Genomic DNA, 13,815 nt, shown 5'->3' on the forward strand with positions numbered 1-13,815 from the left:
TTCGGCAGTGGAACTCTCTGCCCCAAGGGACTGTGGTGGAGGCTCCTTCTTTGGAGGCTTTTAAGCAGAGGCTGGATGGCCATCTGTCGGGGGTGCTTTGAATGCGATTTCCTGCTTCTTGGCAGGGGGTTGGACTGGATGGCCCATGAGGTCTCTTCCAACTCTACGATTCTATGATTCTATGATCTATGATTATACAATATAATACTAATAGTAATACCATATAATAATAATAATTATATGTTTTATATTACATATTATATAATAGTATAGTGGTATAGTTCAATATAGTAATATATAATGCTAATATTGTGCTATGCTAATAATATAATATATTGTATGTACATACAGCTGCTCTGAGTCCCCTCCGGGGTGAGAAGGGTGGGATATAAATGTAGTAAATAAATGCAGTAAATAAATAATTAATTTTAGACTTAGGCTCGGCCAAAGTCTGAAATGACTTGAAGGCACACAACAACAACAACAACAACAACAACAACAACAACAATCCTAATTAACTTGACTATCTCTTTGGCCAGTAGCAGGCCCACACTTTCCATTGAAATCCTAATAGGCTTATGTTGGTTAAAATTGTTTTCATTTTTAAATATTGTATTCTATTGTTGTTGTTGTTGCACTACAAATAAGACATGTGCAGTATGCATAGGAATTTATTTGTATTTTTTTTCAAATGATAATCCGGCCCCTCAACAGTCTGAAGGATTGTGGACCGACCCTCTGCTTAAAAAGTTTGGGGACCCCTGATCTAGAGGAAGAGGAAAACAAAGCCTACTAATTTTCCAAAATCAAATCAAAACGAAAATTCTGCAAATAAATATTTTTGGGAAAAGCTTCCATTTGTGAGCACATACATGTGTACATAAAATATATAACACGTGGTAATTTTTTCATCATTTCTAAATCCATTTACAACTTAAAGTACCCCAAAATTGAAATAAAATTGTTTCTAGATAAGCATTTTCAGAATGTGGTTGACGTATTCATCGGCCTATGTTAAATGAGGCTTGTGACTTACAGCTCACCAAAAAAATGATGGCCGGAGTTCACATCAATAAGATCATTTGTTGTTCCCCTCAGCTAAGATGCTAAAGGGTGATAGTCAGGGAAACTGAATAAGCTTTTATTCTCCATTTCCTAGTTAAGCAGTGTGGGGGAAGCTGCCTGTCACACAACTGTTCCATGGATAAACAAAGAAGTTAATTCTTCAAATTTAGTTCTCATTGGCATCTGTCAGACAGCAATGAAATATTAGGAACATCGTATTTTAAAAAGTTAAACTAACTGCGGGATAATGTTATATATAGTCAGAGTTATAAAATATTCAGCTTTTAGATTGCTGGAATCTTTGTGCCAGCAGTCTCCAGAGATGCTGGCTGGGAATTCTGGATGTCGTAGTTCCGAAAATAATATTCACATGCTGTGAGCATGTAGTGGACATCCATATTTGAATGTTGAAGGTTAATTGATTCAGATGAGTAATTGAGGTCATTATCCCATGGCACTTCCTTTTGCCTCAGTTTCAGTATTAGCCTTCTTTGTAGCTTGAGCTCTTGATTCTCATCAGCATATTATGTGTTGCCATTGTTGGACAGTTGTTTATGGATGCCTCAGTGTCCAGGGAGGGCGTATACTGATGTCAATTATAATCCACCTGATCCCACTAACAGCATTATCCGCAAAAACCTGGAAGTGCTATGGTCCCCATTACCATTTCAAGAGCTTTCTTGGAGCTGCTTACATTCACTAAAACAGAATTTTAAAAAGATAAATTCCTTTAATTTTTACAATTTATTTTGGTTCTTTTGCTGCAAATTGATGAGAGATGAAGGAAATAACTATTCTGTTGTTTACTGATGTTATGGTTTTAATTGTAGTTCTTGGAGTTTAGGTATTTCTCTGGAGTGTTATGCAGCCCTAAAACTGGTTCTCTCAATGTTTTCAAGAGTCTTCCTTGTAGTTGTTCAGGAGTCAGAGATGGGTAGATATGAATTAAGTTCATAGGCAAATCCTTATAACTGGAGGAGAGGAGGCACTTTCCGGAAGGCCACATATAATCCCCCAGTGGCATTTTTGAGGTCCTTGAGCCCTCAGTTTCCTACTTCACAGGGGAATACTTACAAATGTCTCACCTCTTTAGGGCAGGAGAAGCCTCCAGAACTATTGGTTTCAGAAGGGGAAATAATTTGAAAGACTCTTAAAAAGTAAGAATGGAAGTGAAACAACTGAGTGTCCTGCAGCTCTTGCTGGAAATGCATTTAAGGTAATTGGAACTGTCATTGGTATGAAGAAGGATTATTAGTATGGGCACAGAACAAAATGAAATTGAGAGTGAATGGATGGATCACAGTAGTGTCTTCTCCAAAAAGGAAATGAATCTGGTGAAGCAGGCTGGGGGAAGTAAAGCCAAATGAACTGAGTCCTCATCACATTTCCTTTTCTTGCTATGGAAACTGCAGCGTGAACAAGTGCACAAGCCACAGAATGAGTTTCTAGATACCAAAGATGGACAGTTAGCAAAAACACATGAAAAGGTGAAAAAAAGTGGGGAAAGGTAGGAAGCAGGAGATCATAAACTTCTTCATATGGTAGCAGTGACAGTTCCCATTACCTTAACTGCATTTCCAGCAAAAGCCATATACAGTCATATTATCCATAGACAACTAAAGCTCCTCCCCCCTCTCTATATATAGTGTATGAGAGAGGGAGGGAGGGAGAGAGGGGGGAGAGAAGGAGAGAACTAGCTTTGGATTACATGGGGAAGCGTATGGTGTTTGTTTAGCTGTCTGTGCCCCTGTTCAAAAGATTCCCCCTCACTTTCTGTCCCTGTGATAATTGGATTTTGAAAAACCTGGCTTGTTGTGGAAATAAGGATTGGAGATAAAGCTTCAGTGGAGATACCTTTTCCCCATAATAACTCTTTCAGAACTGAATTTCCCTTCTGGGGGGGTAGATTTCTCTGTTGTCTCAGCCCTTTTCTTAACTTTGAGTCGATTGTCAGTCAGATGTTTATAACTTGAGGACTGCCTGTATTACCATGTCATTTATGTGGGGAAAAGACCCTTCCCATGGCTCCTACCCTATATAGTCCTGTTAAAGTTATTGGTGACTTTAAAACTGTTTTTCATAAGTTCTGCTTTTTCCTTGATGCAGCTTCATTATGCTATGGAATCAAGCATGTCGGCTATTCTGTTATCTTCATTTTCTTATTGAAGATGTGAAATACATTTGACAAAATGGAAGGCATTGGAAAGGTCATCTGAAACCTGTGGATCCCATCTTTGCAGGCTTCAGCTTCCTTGACCCTGTTATCAAACCCTGAACCCACCCAACCCCATTAAAAACCTATCAAAATGTTAAAAAATGTGCAATCACATTCTTCCATCCCTTCAATCTCCATCCAGCACCCCTACCCCACCCTAATATCTGCTTTTTTTCTGACCATATCCCACCTTTGCAACATTACCTAAGGTCACTATTTTGATCAGGACATAACTGGAAAAAAAGATTTAAAAGAAGGAGAAACCAGCAAAGGTGCTGTCCCCCAGTCCATGCAGCGTTGCTGACTACATTCTTCAGTCATGGAAATGGGCAGGTTGCATAGGCAGGTTGCATAGGCAAAGCTCAGCATTGATTCCGAACACTTTTGTGTGTGTTGGATGAACAAATAAGTCATTCATCCAGCATTTTGATCCTCTTTTAGATAATTTCTATTCATATATTTTGCAAGAATGGATTTCTTGTCTGAGAATTTTTATACATTCTGGATTTTTCAAAACACGTTTTAGTTCTGACTGTCATTGGTGACTTAACGTTAAGGACTGGGATCCTGCCAGATTTGCTTTGATGCATCTCTTTCCTCTTCAAAAAGCCTTGAGAGGTTTTTAGATGGAAAGTCATTGTGTGTGTTTTTTAATATATTGAATTGAAAATGTGTTTACTTTATTACAGCTTGCTCAGCTGTAATAAAGATGCACATCTTTATGGTAGACTCGTTCCCTTAGAAACAGTTTTCAAAGAGACAGCCATTTTAGTATATTCAGGTGAAGAAGATGAAAGAAAAGCAGCCTCTGGGAACTTTTAAAACTCCACAGTTTATTCATCATAAGCCTTTGTGGACTATAGCCCAAAATTTCTTGAGGGAACCTTGAACTGCGAACAAGAGAACACATCCCATTGAACAAAGCCAGGTTCCTTCTGTGTCAAGATCAGAAGATCAGGGAAGCAGAGTTCCAGACAATGAATTATTTTAAATCTTTTTGGGAAACAACTATGTCAGTTAAACTGGATTTACAAAACCTTAGAGCTTTGTAGGATAGATTGTCCCATCAGCTGCTTGTCTCTAATTTGCTTGCCTTTAAACTGCATTTATGGGTCCATGGTGAATTGTGTGTTTGCCTCGCTTTGTGCCTAGCTAGCTAGCAACTTCAACCTACAGTGTAACCACAAAAACTGGTGGAAATACATTGAGTCAGAGTGTGATTAATGTGGCTTGTGTTGCCAAGTAGATGGGAGCGGGATGAAGCAATCGCACCATCTTGTCACATGTCTACTAACGCTCTGCAGATTAATTCCATTCATATATGCAATTCACCCAGCACTTGAAACGTGGCATTTTGAGAAATAATTTGCTCTTGTAACTCAGATTGTTGTAGTAGTTATTCATTGCCATTACTCATTACAATGTTGAATAGGTAACTTACTGTATTACACATTGTTACAAAATACTTTCCTGTTACTTTTCATTAATTTGGGAGGAAAGTGTAACCTTAGATAGATAAGAAAATAGCAACAAAATTTATTTATTTTGTGTCAAAGGCATTGTATAAATAAATAAGTTTAAATCTGATAAAATAAAGGGATCACAAGCAGCTAAATAGTTTTAGACCAAAAATGGGCAACAGCGACCACATTATCTGTAGCTTTAAACAGTTTTTCCTCTGTGCGTTAGGTAGGGCATTGTGGGCAAACATAAAGATCCTGTGTTCTGCTCCATAGTAGCACAAGGTGGAGGATTTTTCTAGGTAGTGCCATTTTGTCAGGTTGTCTTTTGATTTACCAGCTCCACTTCTGAATCTGTTCAGTGACTTCCAAGTTGCCCATTCTTGGTTTGCCCACTTAAAACGTTACTTCCAAAATGTAACATCACTGTTAGTAGAAGAAGACTTTGCATACTACAGGCACTTCCCAAGTTACAAAGTTTTTTAGGTTTGTTCTTAAGTTGAATTTGTATGTAAGTTGGAACAGGTACATGTGTAGGGGTAACTCGAGTCAAAAAAATATATTTGTTAGCTTTGGCTATCGCAGGGAAGGGCTAACACCCCTGTTGTGTTTGTTTTGTTGTCTGTGCCCCTGTTCAGAAGATTTCACCCCACTTTCTGTCCCTGTGAGAATTGGATTTTGAAAAATGTGGCTTGTTGTGGAAACAAGGATTGGTGAGAAAGCTTCAGTGGAGACACCTTTTCCCCTTGATAACTCTTTAAGGAGTGGATTTCCCTTCCAAGGGGGAGATTCCTCTCACTTCCTGTTGTCTCAGCCCGTTCTTAACTGTGAGTCATTTATAAGTCAGATGTTTGTAACTTGGGGACTGCCTGTACTTGTGACTAAGTAAATTGGTCTTTACAGTAATTGACATGATTCCACAAGCAATTTCCAGTGAATCAAGATATAAATTATTAATATTAAGTTTTTCTGATAGGTGTGCTGAGATACCAGGATTGAAATTCTCACTCCGTAATGGAAACCCACCTTAGGTAAGCCACATTCTCTCAGCCTTAGAGAAGGACAATGGCAACCTCCTTCTGAACAAATTTTGCCAAGAATATTAATGATAGGTTTATGTTATGGTCATTATAAGTTACAAATAACTTAAAAGCATACAACAACTTTGGATTTCATATCTCTAGCCCTTTGCATGGTTGTTTGTTGTATATCGAGCTGTGGGAAGCCACTAAAAGCATTTCTAATATCATCATTCAACCTAAAACTAATTTAAAATGAAAACATTACATGTGACATTTGCACATTCTTCAGAAATCCTGGTTAGTAGATCAGCAAACTTTGTTCTTATTTGATTACTAGATCAGTCCTGGCACCTGCTTGGGCTTTAAACTGATCTCATTCTTTTTTACTCAGCTTTTGTTCTATAGAATGGATATAAGTAGATGTTAAACATCTACCAAACAGAAGCTAAAATGATCGGCAAGCCCAATAACACTGTTGGGGTTTGTGGTGTGTGTGTGTTTGAGTAAACATACCCCCTCATAGCTTTAAAAACTGAAAGCACTTCAAAAACCTGACCCAATTTTCAGAAATGCTTTTGCTTTGGACTCTCAATTTGTAATTGCATAGATGGGAGTTAAAAATATCCTTAGTTGTTTGAAAGTTGTTAGCATGACAGCTGCATTTATGTTATAAATCTGTCCCAAGAGTCTATAATCATCCTAGAAGTTACAGTAGATATGTACGGCTTTGCCTTTTAACTTAATCTTCAAAAGTGGGATAAATTTACATGCGTTCTTTATTACTTTGACAGCAAATTTGTTGATTTGATTTTCAAGGGGGAATCTCCGTTTGGGTTTGGGGTTTTGGAGTTAAAGAGTGTTCATGCAAATGAGATTCTGGGTGCCCTGGAATGTATTACTGTGAGTTTCAGCGAGACTTTTGTCCTCAGAAACAGATGATATCAATTGATTCTTCATCCCGTATACTTTGTTAGTATATCTGTGCACTGAGGAGGGATTCATTCATTTTTGAAGTTTCTTTTAGGCTGATTGGATCTAATTTCATGAGTCAGAATACACGATCCAACATTTGACCTTTCTGTTTCTTCCTCCATCTTCTAATTTTGTTTTCCTGTTTCTGATACCACCTAGGCTGATAAAGCATTCTGGAAAACAGAGAGCCTTGCACACATTTGTAGCACATTGCTACATGGATGAGTGTGGCTACCTCAAATTCCCAAATAACACATTTTGTGTTTCAGTTTTCATTCAGGTAAAAAGCCTTTTCAGTATTTAACCATGGTTTCTGAGGCTAGAAATGAGCGTTGCTGTGTTTTTCCTCTTGTACACTACTTTAACACTTGGTTTTGTGGCTTGCATTCAGTCAGACTGCCCCATGGCATCGGAGCTAGAATACAAGCCAATAAGACACATAATTTTGAATCAAGAGTTCCTTGGCTTAGATGTGGAGTATATGGATCAAGTCTCTGACAGATCTTCCCTCCTATGTGGGGTACCCCAAGGTGCAATTCTCTCCCTTCTTCTCTTCAACATCTACGTTAGACCCCTTACTACTTTGGCTCGGAGTTTCGGCCTAGATTGCTATGAATATGCGGATGACACCCAACTCCTTCTGCGCTTGGAGCCTGGAGCAATGTCAATACCAGACAATTTCACCTTATGTCTGGAGGCTCTGTCGAACTGGCTATGTGCTAGTAGACTGAAGGTGAACCCGGCGAAGACTGAGATTCTTTGACATGGCCGCTCGACTGGTCTGACCCATTTGCTACCCACCTTCGATGGTGCTGCCCTATCTCCTTCGCCTACCGTTAAGAGCCTGGGTGTCGTTTTGGATTCGCAGCTGACAATGGAAGCTCAGGTCGCTGCTGCTAGCAAACAGGCCTTTTTCCATCTACGACAAGTGAGGCAATTGACACCCTATCTATCTGATGAGGCTCTGGCAACAGTCATCCATGCCATGGTCACGTCTAGACTGGACTATTGCAACGCCCTGTATGTTGGCCTTCCGATGTCCACGACCCGAAAGTTCTGTATTGTTCAGAATGCAGCAGCCAGGCTACTCACAAGAACACCCATGAAATGTCATATAACACCAGTGCTGCAGCATCTGCATTTGGCTTCCAACTGATTACCGTGGTCTATATAAGATGCTGGTTCTGACCTTTAAAATTCTTTACGGCCAGGGCCCATCGTACCTTAGGGACCGTCTCTCCTTCTCCCATCATCGGAGGTCGCAACAACCATCCCAATGTGACTTACTTTATGTACCGGGTCCTAGAGAAGTGCACTTGGAAAGGACCAGACGCAGAGCTTTTTCTATTTCTGCCTCTGCCTTATGGAATGCCTTGAGAGCCATGAGAGCCATGCGTGAGTTAGGGCCTTTTACCCTAGCACTCAAGACCTGGCTCTTTACTAGAGCTTTTAATCTATGTTAATTTTATCAATATTTGTATGTATGTATTTTTATCCTTTACAATTTTATCTTGTAAATCGCCTAGAGCATCTTGGATGGAGGGCGATTAATAAGTAATTAAATGATGATGATGATGATGATGATGGGATGTAATGGGAATTTCTGGTTTAATGTAAGTCAAGGGTGAGAAGAGTAATGCTCAGCCCCAAAACTTCTTTCAAATTCGATTTGTGAAACCTAAAATACTAATTTAATCTGGGCTTTGATACGTGACTGGGTAAATCCTAATCTGATATTGACCAAAAATCAGAAAATATTACTTGAAACAAGTTGCAAATACCGGCTTCAGCCACTGAAAGTAGTATTTTTTTTTTACTCTCATAAGCCATAGCTGTGTCTCCTCGAGAGGCCATCATAACATACAAACTGTAATGTGAAACTGACACAATAGAGAATATTTAGCTCTTTCTGCTGCTTTCATGACTGTCTTTTTAACACCTTACTCACACATCAGTTGGTTACATACTCTCCACATTCCCCTATGAACCATGAATCTATTGTGTGTGTTCTCTGTCCTGATGGATTTACAAAATATATTTACTTTGCATGTGGCTGGTAGGTTCATTAATTTGGAGCATTGTGGAAACAGGAAAAAACCTCTCAGCCATTCACTTGCCCAAAGTTAGGAAAGGCAAATATTTGCTGTGCATAGAAAAGGTTCAGCTGATAATCATAAGAAATTTTGTCTATTTTCCAGCCTGCTCAGTTCTGTTATTTCTCTTTTTGGCTACAGCTTGCTCCTGTAACAGAGTGATGCTAGTCAGTCAAAAATCACATAGCATAGTGATCAACACAGTCTTGCAGATTTGTCATTGAAGAGAAAGGGAACCTGGAGTCCCAGGTCTCAGTGGTGGCCAGGGGATCATTTGCACAACTAAGACTTGTGCGCCAGCTGCGTCCATTCCTTGGGAGGTCTGACTTGGCCACGATGGACTTGGCCACACCAAACGTTGAGTTAGGATAGCTAAGCAACTGAGGGCTTAACTTCCTAAATCATGGTTTCTGGGGTCGGAAAAGTCATTAGCATTGCTCTAGTGCAGGGGCATCAAACTCATTTTCACTGAGGGCCACATAACCCTTATGGTTGCATTCAAAGGGCTTATTGTAACTATAAGACTGTATAAATCTAGTTATGTTGCCCTGGTATTGAAAACCACACTGGCCACATGAAATGATGTATTGGGCCAGATTCGACCCACAGGCCTGTCCTTGACATGTATAGCCAGTGGGTAGACAAATGGGATATTTTGATAGCTACAGAAATGTACTGGAAGAAAAGTGCTGTACTAGTAGAGGTTGCCGACACATAATTCCAAAAACCTTTCCTCATAGTAAGAATGGTGGCGTGACTGCCATGTTTGTGGGCTTGGGGCTCATGAGGACGCTGAAGAAAGAAGCTCAGCCCAGACCTTTGCCTATGAAATTGCCAAAATTAGAGTTTGCTTGCAGAGGTCACTGTCACTTTTGCTGTGGGGGAAGTTATCTAAAGTAAAACGGCATGAGTTTGGCCAGCAAAGCACTTTACTTTGTCGCATTCACCGGCAGGTATCACCTCTGTCAGCCTGCCAGGGATAAAGGAACAAACAGAGCAGGCCAAAAGAAAAAAGAAAAAGAAAAAAGCCCCCACTCTCCGGAAAAGATGAAAACAACAATAGAAATCAGGTGGAGGGTGAACAAGACACCTTACATAATCCCTCCCTCCAAAACAAACTTGTCAGCCCTTCTGCGAATATCGCCAGCTATTAGTGATTGCTTCTGTGCACTAGTCCAGAGCAGAAGATCAAGGGTGTACAGCAAATTATAACAAAGTGAATAATAATACTTGATTTGTCAGTGGTTTAGATAAACTGGTTGAAGGGGGAATCCTCCTGTCACATTTCAAAAGACAGGGTTGGCCTGGACAAAGACCTGATTGAAAGTGTCAAAGCAAGCAAGTACGCAGTTAATTCACCCCTTAGGAATATCTGGCTAGTGATAATGCGGTGGATCACACTCTCTCTTTCCCATTATCCAAGCAGAGCAGAGCAATTTTGGGATGGCGTCCAAGAACTTGGTTAGTGAACAAGTGAGCCAAAGGATGACATAGTACAAAGGAAGTGTTTTGCTCAGGACTATATATTATGGTATGTCTGTACATTTATAGAAGCTCTGAACTATAGTTGGCATAAACCATGGTTACATTTTGTATTATCTGAACAGAATGTGTAAGCGAATCCCCACATTCTTTGGCTTTTATATTGGCAGATGCATTCAACAGCCTTCAAAGGCTTTTGAATCTAACAATAACAGGCATTAGCAGTGATTCCCAACCTTGGGTCCCCAGGTGTTGTTGGCCTACACAGTTTTCCTCACCCAGGTTACTAGTCATGCTGGATCCGGGTTATATGATGGTATGGGAGCATAGTGGCAGTACCAACTGATCTCAGCAGAAACTTTAGGAACAGGATTGTATAGGGATGCGGAATGTGTAGTCTTTGCCGATGTTGTTGGATTTCAACTGGCTAAGGTTAATGAAGGTGCCATCCAACATCTGGGGGGCATATGTTCCCCATACCTGCCACAGAGCAACAGCTGGAGGGACACTGCTGTACTTTGAAATGTCACAGTGGTGGATCTCCTATACTCCTGTTTGATACAATAATAAAGCATTTTCATGAAATAGGTGATTCAATAGGTAATTGACCACTAGCATCATTAACATTACAAGATGAAATATAAGAACAAAGACATCTAGTTCTGAAGGAAGGGCACTGTAAAAATTAAAATATGCAGAAAAGAAAACTCATGCTCAATATTTAGAAATGCTTTACAAAATAAAGTCAGATTGGCTTTAATCAACCAAATCTCAAATTCAAATTTTGTTCAGTATTGTCTTTGAGGTCTGACAACATACTGCATTTTAAAAAATCCTCTTCAGTGACTTGAGCTATGTTTATAACTATGACACAAGTCACTTTGTTGTTCTGCATTTATGTACACTGAAATATCATGTCGTGTTAGAACTGAACTTGTAGCACTTAATTGAGATTAGTCAAATATTTCTGAATTTATACCTGGCTACCCTTTCCCCCTCGAATTCCTGCATGCTATATTATGGATTCTTTTCCAGGCAGTTGTTTGGAATATCTTGCCAGACTTGTAATGTCGAAGCAAAGTAGAACAAAGCTGACATTTAAAGCACATGGTGGCATTTTCTCTACTTCTGTAGTATGATAGAGCAATCCTTTGCTGAAGTACAAAGAGAAGATGTCAACTTGTCTGGAATGTTTTTCTGTAAGCAGGAAAAACACTTCTCTTTTAAAATACAGTAGAGTCTCACTTATCCAACATAAACGGGCCGGCAGAACATTGGATAAGCGAATATGTTGGATAATAAGGAGAGATTAAGGAGAAGCCTATTAAACATCAAATTAGGTTATGATTTTACAATTTAAGCACCAAAACATCATGTTATACAACAAATTTGACAGAAAAAGTAGTTCAATATGCAGTAATGCTACGTAGTAATTACTGTATTTACAAATTTAGCACCAAAATATCATGATGTATTGAAAACATTGACTACAAAAATGCGTTGGATAATCCAGAACGTTGGATAAGCGAGTGTTGGATAAGTGAGACTCTACTGTATGGCAAAATTTGAAAACAGTTATTTTTTTTAAAATTCCAAAATAGCCTTTTTTCTTCCTCTAGCTTGTACCTATATTCTTCTCTAAAGTAATCTTCTCTGATTTAGAGCTTCTTGTTTCATTATATAAAATCAGTAATTCTGTTAAAACTCTCGTTCTTAATTCTGTGTCAGGTTGACAGTGGACTATGCCCTGCCTCATTCACAGAGGAAGAACTGTTTAAAGCTACCGACAATGCAGCCACTGTTGTCCGTTTTTGCTCTAAAACTATTTAGCTGCTTGTGATTTCTTTTTATCAGTTTTGAACTTATTTATTTATGCAATGAAATAATAAATAAACTGGAATATAATTTATCATAAATATCTGAATTTAGATTGTTTTTATTAAATAAGCCTCTCCAACTTAATTCCTCAGTTGTATCTACCTGAAACCTTAAAAAAATATTTGTTTTGTTTATGTTCAGCAAAATACCTGATACCCATTCAAGCAAACTAAACAGGTGGATACAGGATGGTTGTATCTACCTGTCATTCCTTCTATAGTTGACTGGCAGAAAAGGAAGAAAATCTCTTTCTTTCTGGATCAAATAGGTAAGAAAGGAACAGGTTACAGGCAGAAGTCAAATAATTTTTGAAATCTGCTTTGTCACCTTGCTTGTTGTTTCTGTGATTATAAGATGACCATTGGCACTCTTTCCTAATCCCGGCAATAGCAAAAATCTTTGGATATAAGGCAGTACATAAATTTGCAGAGAAAGATGGTCTAATCTACTGGTTTCCATATTCTAGGGATACATATAATCTGAAAAGAAATTCACACTCTGCGGATTCTTCAGCCTCTCCTACAGAGAACAGCTGCCCATGAACAGACCCTCACAGCTGCCCATGAAGGCTGGCACACTATGGAACAACAGCTGTGGCTTTCTCTGATCTTTTCCCTTCAGCCATTTATATAGTAGACTCAACAAACTTCTTGGTGCCAGACTTAGTGAGACTTGTCCGGTACTACAGTCAAATGTTTATCATCATACAGTTGCTGCTGTTTTAGGTCAGATGTACAATGCCCTCAGATGCAACTCAAACTAATACCTCATGTCATCCAGAGAATCTTCTAAACTAATCAAGGGCATATCACAGGAAATGTATCAACCATCACAGAAATACTGCAATTTTATAAATATTTAAGAATTCTACTCTTGTGTTATATATTAATGTTACATTTGATAAATGTGGAACAAGAGGGCATTTCAGAAAACAGGAAAAGTACTGAAGATAGTTTTGTATTCACAAAGGATGCCAGAAGCTCTGGATAGAGCCATCTATTTGATAAAGAGACCACCAAACCACTCTAAAACCAGAAGACATCTACAATTGTTGTTTTGCTGCTTCAGCCATAAGCAACATTTCCGGTGTGTGAGACAGTTATCTGTGTTCTACTCGGATGATATTTGGGGTATGCTGTCACAATAATGCTTTCAGTTCCTGTGTTGCTTGTTTGCATTTAGGATAAGCCTGTGTTTTAGTGGGAATGTATCAGAACAGAGTCTAAAAACAGAATAGAATCTCAAAGACAACCCTAACCTCAGTTTATAACCTTTTGTTCGTATCTCCAAAGTTTTTGTCTTTCAAGGCAGGCTGAGAAGGGATGATACCAGCCACTAAGAAGACATTTCTCATGTGTCTGTGATGGTGGTTTTATCTACCAAGGAGCATTTATTTTTAGCTATGGGTTATTGCATATACACAAATCCTACTAGTCACTTTGATTTTGGCATCTTTCGCCAACATGTGCATTTGTTGATTAAATTTGGATTTTCATAAATTGAAAAAAAAAACAATGTAGTTACTTGTCGGTGCATTGAGAGTTATTATGGGGCAAGAGAGCTACAGTTAATATATTGGAGAGTCAGGTAGGTGTGTAATTATGTTACTTGGAAGACTGTAATGGAAA

At 38.9% G+C, this 13,815-nt stretch overlaps 1 protein-coding gene across 5 annotated transcripts in view; it reads left to right on the forward strand.

The window, feature by feature from the left end:
* fyn (FYN proto-oncogene, Src family tyrosine kinase) overlaps positions 1 to 13,815 on the forward strand; it is a 149,010-nt gene that overhangs the window by 35,019 nt on the left and 100,176 nt on the right. Inside the window, exon 2 of one of the 5 annotated variants that reach the window (XM_003215624.4) lies at positions 5,717 to 5,771. The exons of the other annotated variants lie outside the window; for them this stretch is intronic. The gene's annotated coding sequence lies outside the window, so the exon portion shown is untranslated. The remainder of the gene's footprint in view (positions 1 to 5,716; positions 5,772 to 13,815) is intronic. 5 annotated transcript variants of the gene reach the window in all.

The sequence above is a fragment of the Anolis carolinensis genome, chromosome 1, assembly GCF_035594765.1.
Source record: "Anolis carolinensis isolate JA03-04 chromosome 1, rAnoCar3.1.pri, whole genome shotgun sequence".
NCBI classification, from domain to species: Eukaryota; Metazoa; Chordata; class Lepidosauria; order Squamata; family Dactyloidae; genus Anolis; species Anolis carolinensis.